We start from the raw sequence: 10,025 nt of genomic DNA on the forward strand, positions 1-10,025 counted from the left end.
CACTGACTGACTGTCATTGATATGGCACTGAATGCACGAACCCAATGAATTAGCCGGCCTGGGTCAAGTTTACTTAACACTTTAATGTGTCCCAATCTGTGGGTGAAACAAAAAAAGTTTGAAAGAAGGGATTGCTTCCATATAGGCTTCCATGTCGACCTTGGCCTGGAAACAATTAGGAAATTGCTTTGAAATGCTATATGTTGTCCAGACAGTCTTGTACAGTATCATGTCACTCCCCACATGTTTGCTAGGGGGAAACAGAGGATGCTAAGTGCACTCTTTAGCGCTCGCCGCAAATGACTGACACAACAACCATTCCCCAGAGTATAACCAAATGGCCCTCCAGGCTATATTTGTCTGGTACTCCATCACTGGGGTGCTACTACGAGCCATGCTATCCCAGCTGCTCACAAGTGCACTATGGGAGATACTTTGCACCACCATGAACCTTCGCAGCTGATTCTGGATTACACTGGAAACACTGTAATATTGCGCAATCAAGTCTACATTTCTCAGCAACTTCATGTAACTTGTGGGATAAACCTTTCCTTTTTGATTTATATTTATTTGACAAGTTCCCCCCGGTCTGGTGGGCACTGGCCTGGAGGTGAGACTGAATGTTAAGGGAACAGTTAAATGGTGATGAAAGGGAAAGGAATGCTTTGTTTACCCGCTTCAATCCCTCACTCTCAAGTTAAATGTTCCTATAAAGTTCTTCATCACAACCGCCTTATTGTCCCTCCGCTCCATGCCGAGGCAGCAAGAGCAAAAACAGAGAGTGGTGTTTATTTGAAACTCTGTCCTAATATATTAGTCTAAGCAAACCAAAGTTGGCAAAGAGACGGGTCCTTTTCCTCAGAAACACAAATAGTCTTGACACCCCACATCTGTGCGTGGAGGCTCCACTGTAGAGAGCTGTAAGGCTGCATACCTGAAGATCTACTAGGTGTTGCTCCGAGTGGAAGGCACGGGAGCCGCTCAAAGATTTAAAAGAACATCTTGGCTCGTAGGGAGACTTCATACTTAGCCTCTCCGTTATCAGTGATGTCCTCATCAGCGACAGGAAAGGCATAAATCACACTGATCTTTCAGACAGCGAGGACCTCTAAGCAAGCAGATATTTGTTTAACTGGCATTAAGGCGCATTAGACAATTTATCGTGAGGACTTAGATCTCGCTCTGATTTGTTGAAAGGATACAATTTAAATGTAGAGAAGGGAAGAGAATAGAGGAACCTGGACTTTTAAAATGCTACTGATAAAATCAAGCAAGAACTTATTTTTTTTGCCTCTGGAGGAATCCGTCCGTCTCTAGTTTCTTCTAGTACCCACCATTATGGTTTACAGATACTGTAGTTTCCCCTATAATAAAGCTTGACACCTTTTTCCAGCCAAGAACACAGGCCAATGCAATGTGGTGCTTCCCTGCGCTAAACAGATGCAGAATGAAAACACCCTGACAGACGTACGTGTCTACAGTACACGTGCATTCACACGCAACATCAAGGAGTGTATCTTTCTGCATATGTGTGTCTGTGAGTGTGTATGAGTGGACAGAAGGGCAGCAGCGTACACAGATGGGCAGATGAGTGGTGCAGGAGAGCAGCAGATGCCTGAAGTGACCCCTACTGCCGCCTTTCATTGAACCACTGGCTTCAACACAAAGGCAGGGGCGGCCCCAAACATTAAATACACTTGCTTGTGCCTTAATGCCAGAGGTCACTGTTGTTTTTTTCTTCTTCTGATATCCATTTAAAAAAAAACATATTTTGGAAAAACAAAGATTTGTTTTGTACATACAAAAAAAATCACTTGTCGAAGGAGAAGCAGAACTGTAAAAATGTTTAAGAGAGTGATGGTTGGTTGCACTTGGCAGCTGCTGTTTAAGCAGAGACAGATAATAAACCCCAAACACAGCAGCCACAGTTGTAACAAAAGATCAGGGTGTTTCCTCTAACGGGGCATCTGCCCGTCTCTTCCTCTGTCTCTTCCTCTGTGGTCCTACAGAACGCCCTCCCTCCCTCCTGTCAGACCATACGGTAACAGGAAGAGAGCAGACACCTCCACTTCACTACAGATAACCTGCTAATTGCATTAAACTCACTCACAACTGGGCTATTGAAATGTGAGGATGAAGCCATTACTAATGCCTCTTATTTTAGCTGCTGTAGAACCTTTGCATGTAATAAATCTCTGCATGAAATGCATTTATAAACTCTGAAAGCAGCAAAGACTAAAGTCAACTTGATGGATCTGCTTGGAATACCTGCCCGTGGAAGCCCGCTTTTGTTCTGTTTATTTTCTAAAGGAATGTCTGAGGGTGCCCTTTCACCCCTCCTCATCCATTTACTGCCCCTGGTCTATGTTACAGATTGTGACCTGGGTCCTTCGCCATCCCTGATTAACAAGTACACCTTCAGATTCTCCTGCAAATCTCTGCAGAAAGGGAGCTTGTCTTTTTGTATGCTCGCAAGTTCATCTTTTTGTCTCTGTGTGTGTTTGTGTGAGGGTCTGAATGAGCTCGAGTCAAAAGTAAATTTACCCAGTTCACTCTGACAATGCGTCAGTTTGGGAGCAAGGCAAGGACATGACCTCGCTGCCAATTCACATCCGCGGAGGGTTGTGGAGAGGAGAGGGAGGGTCGTTGACCAACAGGGGCCAGACAATGGCATTCACTGGCCTGAGCACTCGGCCCACATGAGGACAAATTAGGCCAAAAATGCACGCTTTGACTTGCAGTGTCAAAGGAAAAGACAGCAATTAAATAGCAACTCAGCTCCACAGTAGCCTGGAAAAGCCTCTTTGGCTTAAAAGTGAAGAAAAATCCTGAATCTGAGTCAAAGGCACAACTGTTTCTCTACTGATCCATGTTCAATCAATGCCCATTAACCTTTTCTCTCCAATACACGAAACACATCCAAATTCAAAGAGGGACCTGGGTGGTAAAAAGAGGTTTTGGTTCTGCATTGTAAAACGAGACATGTAGGCAAACAAACAGGGGTCAGGGGCAATGAGGCAGCAAGACAAGGATCTGACTTTGGAAGGGGGGATGATGGTGGGGTGGAGGGTGGTGGGGTGCAGGAGGACTTGATGGACAACTCCACAACTCGGCAGAGGCAGAGCTTTCACTTAAAAATGGTGCCTGGCCTATCTCAAAAGGTCAGAGCCCAGAACACTAACACACTACATTAATCATGAGAGGCTGCGGCTTACCTGTCTAGCGTTTCAGCCATGCCGTACAGTTAACCTCAATTATGCTTGATTACGAGGTGTGGAAGACGCAGGGCCCGGGCAAAAGATCAGGCATCAATAATGCAATTTCAGATTAGGTTTGCCCGTCTGTCACTGTGCAGAATGGACAGAGTGGTTTCTTGGGGAACAGGGACCAGGGTCAATGAACAGGTAAAAGTGGAGTGTTTTTATTGCAATATGATTCACTCCGTGCCTCTTTTAATATCTACACATTGTGATCCTGAGCTGGAATGAAGCAGCAGCATATGCATACACACAGACATATGCATATGAGACCCAAACACCAGAGCATTGTGTGGTGTACCAAAGACAGCTAAAGGCTTCATGCTGTCCTAACCCCTTTCTTGGTAATTGCCCCATTATGTGTTGGTGGTGGATGGAGCCATTACAGATGTTTTATGACGGGGCCATTTTCATTTTGTCTCTCCGATGAGGGACAGATTTATGGTGCTAGGCAGTCTTCCTTTCAGAGGTGAAAAAAAAACCCCTCACCACCACATTCCCTAATACACAAACGCACACACACACACACACACACACACACACACACACACACACACACACACACACACACACACACACACACACACACACACACATAAATTCACTGCATTATCTTTTATATGACAGTCATAACTGTGAGGCTGACCTGCCCTCCCTTCGCCAAGTTCACTGCAGTGCCCACGGCTGTGAGTGAGGCTGCTTGAGTGAGCAGCAGCTTATGAGATGAATAAATGTTTGATGGCCCTGTGGAACAAGGCACACTTCCAAGCTTCATCAGTCTGTTACCCAAGGGGGGAGGAGGGAGGTTGAAGGGGAGGATCTCCTCGAAGAGTCCCTGGTCTGTGGGGAAGCAGCAGACCTCGAGCAAAACCAAGTTTGACACTTTCTCACCAAATGTTATCCTACTAAAAGGAACCATCATAAAGGGCAAAGTAAACACCCGTTAGCTTTTCAGAATTAATCTCTTTTAGCTGGCAGTAAAGTGTTTGAAGTGCTGAAGACTCTTTGGCAGCGCGGTTTCTTTCCAGAGGCTGTTTTGGTGTGGTTCCCCAGAGTTCCCATTTGGAAATCGAATCTTTAGCTCAGTAGCTTTTATGCCAAGAAAAATATCGGCCATAAATTGGTGCCTGAATAGGCAGTCTAATTACAGGGCTGCGGATTGAAAATGTACCCTCAACTCATGGCTACAATTATTAAGGTTAACAATAGGGACACTGGGGTAGAGATCACAAAGATCAAAGGGCTCAACTTATTCTATGACTCGTGTAACCGGCACAGGGAGACGTTGTGAAATAGGAGTAGGTCCCAGTCTGTGTCAGAAATAGTTTTCCTTTCTGAGCACAAACTGTGGAAGGTTGTCAGGTACTTTGTAGTAAAGTCTTTTAACAAACAAGGTCAGCAGAGGAACACTCATTATTAATGATTTACCATAGCAGCACAAAGAGAGCTGGAGAGACTAGATAGCCCAAAGGACCCAGGGGTTTGTGACTGAAACACTGCCTCATCGTGTTACACACACCGGCCACTGTGACATTTCTGACACCTCGCTGCTATCAGCCCTACCTGCCCGGTGATGATTGATTTTCCCATTGTGATGATGTGATGTGACCTTAGACAAGACAGCCCCTTGTATCATCATTTGACTTTACGGTGAAAAAAAAAAATATATCCCGCTGTTGTGGCTCCAAACATCAAATTTCTACTGCAGCTGAGCTACACCAGGAAATCCGACCTGTGTGGAAATCTGGGTGTATGGATGTGGAGTTGAATGAATGATGTATGGCTGACCATGTCCGAGGTTAGCCTCTGTCAATTCTCTCAAATACCGCTCTTTATTCACGACAACATAAATTCCCCCGCTCTGGCATGAGGAATGGAGTGAGGTTTGTTTGACCAGATGTAACTTTATCAGCGGCTCTCTCTCCCTGGCTACTCTTGTGTCTCTCACATCTCTTAGCTCAGGCACAAAAAAAGTAAGCTCTCACACAATATTTCTGTTTGCTGTGTCTGACCCCTTTGTGAACTGCGGTAAAGTGAAAGGCACTTTCAGCCGAGGGGAATCGGATGGCAGTAACCATATGCCTTTCAACTGATACAAAGGTGGGAAAGGGGGGAGGCCAGGGGTGTGTGTGTGTCGGGTGGGGTGGGGGGAGTTGCATGCTAGGGTGAAAAGGAAAGTGCCGTGCTGCATCTTTTTGTGTTAGTAAAGTGGTGGCGGTTTAGGGTTGGGGGGTTTGGGGGAAGAGAAGGGGGGTGTTGGCTGGATGTGGTGCTGAACTCAAGACAACGTCCGGTTGACTGACTGTTGAGATGGAGCCCTCTCATGAATGAGTGCAATGAGTAAACAGCATTCCTTTCTCTCTGTCTGACCCTCTCTGACTCCTATTTTTGTCTCTCTTTCTCATCTTTCTTATACTCTGTCTATATTAGCAAAAGTACTTCACCTCCCAGTTTGTGTCTGCTGTCTGTTATCCACTCTTCGTCCAACCATCAGCCTATTTACCTATGATAGTTACTTTTTATATGGGAAATGTGTGTCATTATTGAAATAAGGTGAAATACAGTCTACAGTCTTTTATTTGCACGGTGCACAAAATCACATTCTCGGGGGACACTACACTAGGAGCCAAAAAACTGCTGCTCAAAAGTAGTGTTGGAGTTGAAAAGTCAGTAAAGCTGAATTCGGTGGCCCTTGCTCAACTGTGACAAAATAAGCAAGACTGATGTATATTTTGTTTGTTGACTGGAAAAGGCTTTTGTTTATCATTGGAGGGTATGAAAGGTATTCTGGTCAAGATAAGTCCACCATATATGACCCTTCTGAGGCAAAAGTGCCCTGAGTGTTGTTGCTATCCATACTAGCTAAAAGTGGTCAGAACGCATTAGCCGAAATTACAATCTTGGAACCCACTGGCTATCAGTCTGATGTCAAATAGCCTCTGGGGGGCATTGGACAATATTTTGGAGGGTCCCAGTGTAACCAGTGGATATCTGGATAACTGATATCTGGACCAAGACTTCCTCTTCCGTGCGTCGGTCCGATTAGCAACTTGAGACAAGAGATTGTAGTTGGAGTTGAGAGATGACGTCTCTATTAACAGATATCTGCACATGAATGCAGTTTTAAAATAAAAAGCTAATAAAAAGCCAAATTTTCCGCAGCCGATAGGTCCAGAGATTATATTTTGGCCAATGCATTGTGCTTCTTTTCCTCTTCACACAGACTGTTTGCCTGCATACAAACAAAGCCCATCCAAACTTGATTGGTCAATACTACTCGGACTACAAAAGGACTACAAACAGAAACCAGAACGCTTTTGATGCCAAAATCTATACTATATAAAATACTTTGCACGGCATCTGGATTCTCACGATACCACGAGACGCAAAAATCCATCTTGTCAGGCCTCAAGTAATGCGTTTGTGTCCACACAGCGGCGGCCCTAACCAATCAGCGTCTTGTAAGGAGCTACTGGCAGGTACAGTAAGGACATGGTTTAGGTTAAAAACAACAATGGTGGATGTGATAGGCGGATATGATAGACGGATGGTTCATCCAATCCCCTGCCAGGTATTTTTTTGAAAGTTCCTGCCCTTTTCCAAACTGTTTCCAAAGACGGCTTCTCAGATGGTTCTGTGTTGACAAACCATCTGGTGTGTCGGGTTACAAATCTTGTCCCGTTACCTGCAGTTTTTGCATTCATGTACAGATATCTATTTTTAGAGATTAGCCCCCATCTAACCTCCTAACACCACATCACATTTTTTTTTATATTCTGGTAATAAGGATATTTTTCAAGTAGTCCATGATGTGATCTGTCCATGCCTTTGAGCTACATCATTAACCCAATGACAAAAGTGGTAGGTAACTCAAACACCTATACTGTGCTTGTCAAAATTGCTATAAAACAATACTAAAAAAAAGTGCCATGGTAATACTAATATGATATCTCATTTTATTGATCACCATAAAGAAAGTATCTTCATTTTAGCCTCTCTAGCGGTCAAAGGTCAGGAACAGCTACAGAACCGCAAATCAGTTTACTTGTTGACAGAAAGCGAAGCAAATTTTCTGTTTATTTCTCCGCAAACAGCCAATGTAGCGACTGTACAGATGTTGGCTGTAACGTACACACTGACTGTGTGTGTTTGTGTGTGTGTGTGTGTGTGTGTGTGTGTGTATGTGTGGAGTACACATGTGTGTGTGGCATATGACTGCTCTCAGAACTCACCAGAAACTCCAGTTTCTTCTGTCATTGCTCTCCACTCTGTCTCATGTCCCCCTCTCGTCTTTATAGGCTACATTGTAGAATGTAGGATGTGATGAGAACCTCATCACAGCATTTGAATGGTCTCTCCGGTACACTGACATGGATGGGACTCATAGCAAAGTTTATGTTTGTGTGTCCAGTAGTTTGTATGTTCAGTTTGTTGAGATACATTGGTGCATTCACATACATTCCTATACAACTCTGATTGACCTGTACTGATGCAGGAAACATACGGAATAATGCTGTATACAAAGTACCTCCACTTATGACATACAGGTGTCCAGTATGTGTTCACATGCCTTTCCTATTTAGTTGACATAACTCAAAGACATATAGATTACTTTATATCTAGATTACATAATTGGATACAGAAGCAACAATTTTGTGATATAAGAATTAAGCACAAATGCCTTATCAGTTTGAAATCATGGCAGGTATAATGTTGATGCACATACTGTACACACATCTTAAAATGATTTGCTGCTCATTGCTGTACAGTCAGTAATCTGAGTATGGTTACAGCACATGTAGGGAGCCAGCGTGTTTAGTAGGAAAGGACAGACAGGAAGAAGGTTTGTAACAGAAGCGACATTAATCTATTCCTCTCTGCGCTCTTTGAAGAGCAGCAGCAGCTATGACAGGCTAAATGTTTCCAGAGATGTCACATTTCCACAAAATCTAAAAAGGCTCTCGCGAGCACTCATCCTTTCATGTTTGATTGTGTGTTGGAGATCCTATGATAAACAGACGAGGGTGGTGGTTGGAGGGGAAAGGGGGTTGGGTGGAGAGGGGTTTTTTGGGAGAGGGGCTGTGGATGGGAACGTACTCCACTGTTCGGCCTGCTTCGCCACCGGATCCAGATGCTTTTTGCAAATTACCTCTTTGTCTACTTTAGAGGGGTTCGACATGCAAGTCTGAATTAAGATCCGGGGTTTCTCTTCAGACTTCTAGGATTGCAGGGTTATTGCACTGAATCTGATTGATCTGGGGCGAACTATTCCATCCACCCCTGTCACTTGTGCACTTATTGGCCCTAAAAATGCATATCCACCCTCAGACAGACATTGAACAGATGCTGCGGGGCTGCTGTGAACCATTAAGCATGTGAGATGTAGCTCATCAACGTCAAATCGGAGCACAACTGGGCAGAGCAGGTACATTTAACACCATATGTCCTTTGGAAGCCAAACGCATGCTTCCTGTGAGATTTGGAAATGACTTTAAATAAGTAGAAATGCTTGGTCATCAGGCTGAAATATGTTGGCCAGGCACGCACGCACGCACGCACGCACGCACGCACGCACGCACACACACTTCCTGTCTGTCTCCATCCCTCTCCTCCTCATTCCTCCAGGGCTTTGTGTCCCTGTTTGTCAGTCCCGTCCCGCTGTCTTTTCCAGTGCTGCTTAAGTGTTTTGTGTCTCAACACTTTGTTAGAGAGTCATAAAATTCTTGTGGAGAAAACAGAGCACTTGCAGCTGAACTCCGGAGAAGTGGCAGTAAAGAGAATGTAAACTGAGGCAAAGAAACGAAACGGAAAGGGAGGAAAGAAATATGTTCTCATAAAAATGAAATAATAAAAATACCAGAACAGTAGTGAAACATCTTTTCAGCATTTTTTAATAAAACCTCTTAACAAGCGTGTGCATTGATGGACACAGTTTCATGACAGAGAGCCATTCACTTGTCTATAACTGCATTTAAATTGCACCAGTACCTCCCCATACAGGCTACAATCAATAGTTTATGAATGAAAACTCCAGAAGTGATGTGAAATATGAGTAACATCTATGAGTATCCTGTCTTTTTTTTCCGTTTGCAAATCAGAAACATTGGCGCTGTCTGCATGAAACTTTAACCTCTGTGGACATGCCTCTGCCTCCCATTACATTTAGCTTATGTAGAAATAGCACTCTGGCATGCACAGATAGAAAGCACACAGATGCAAAGCATTTGCACTCATAATCCTCCACCTCTGGGGAAGTTGGTGGCAGTCTTCTCATGGTCTGAGGATGGTGCGGTCACAGATCTCCTGGTGAGTTTGGTATGAGCCATTAGGAATGGAAGGAGGAGGAGGAGGAGGGCATTCCTTATTTCCAGCCAGGCTGATCGGCAAAAGCCTGCTCCTCACCTGTCCCACAGAGGAAATGCTCTCTGCTGCCAGCAGGGTGTCTTGTGACTGGCACATCTCGTTAGTACGGGGAGGAGGGGACGAGCGAGGGTGAAATTGAGAAAATGAGATTGGGAAAACAGTGTTAGTTTTGTTGTCAAGCCTGCAGCCTGTTTGCTTTGGTCTAAATCAGAGCGGGTGAGTGGCATAAACGCATCATTTCAATACATCTAACACAGCAGAATTACTAAAGAACCATAACTCATCAACAAAAGCCATGTTAGAGCCATTCCTTCCTTCATTGCCCAGCAATTTGGGACATGAAAGGACTGTCTTCCGGGGTAAAACCTTAAGCCATAATTCATGGCACATTTAACCCATAACGTA

The sequence above is a fragment of the Sander lucioperca genome, chromosome 10 (genome assembly GCF_008315115.2).
Source record: "Sander lucioperca isolate FBNREF2018 chromosome 10, SLUC_FBN_1.2, whole genome shotgun sequence".
Lineage (NCBI taxonomy): Eukaryota > Metazoa > Chordata > Actinopteri > Perciformes > Percidae > Sander > Sander lucioperca.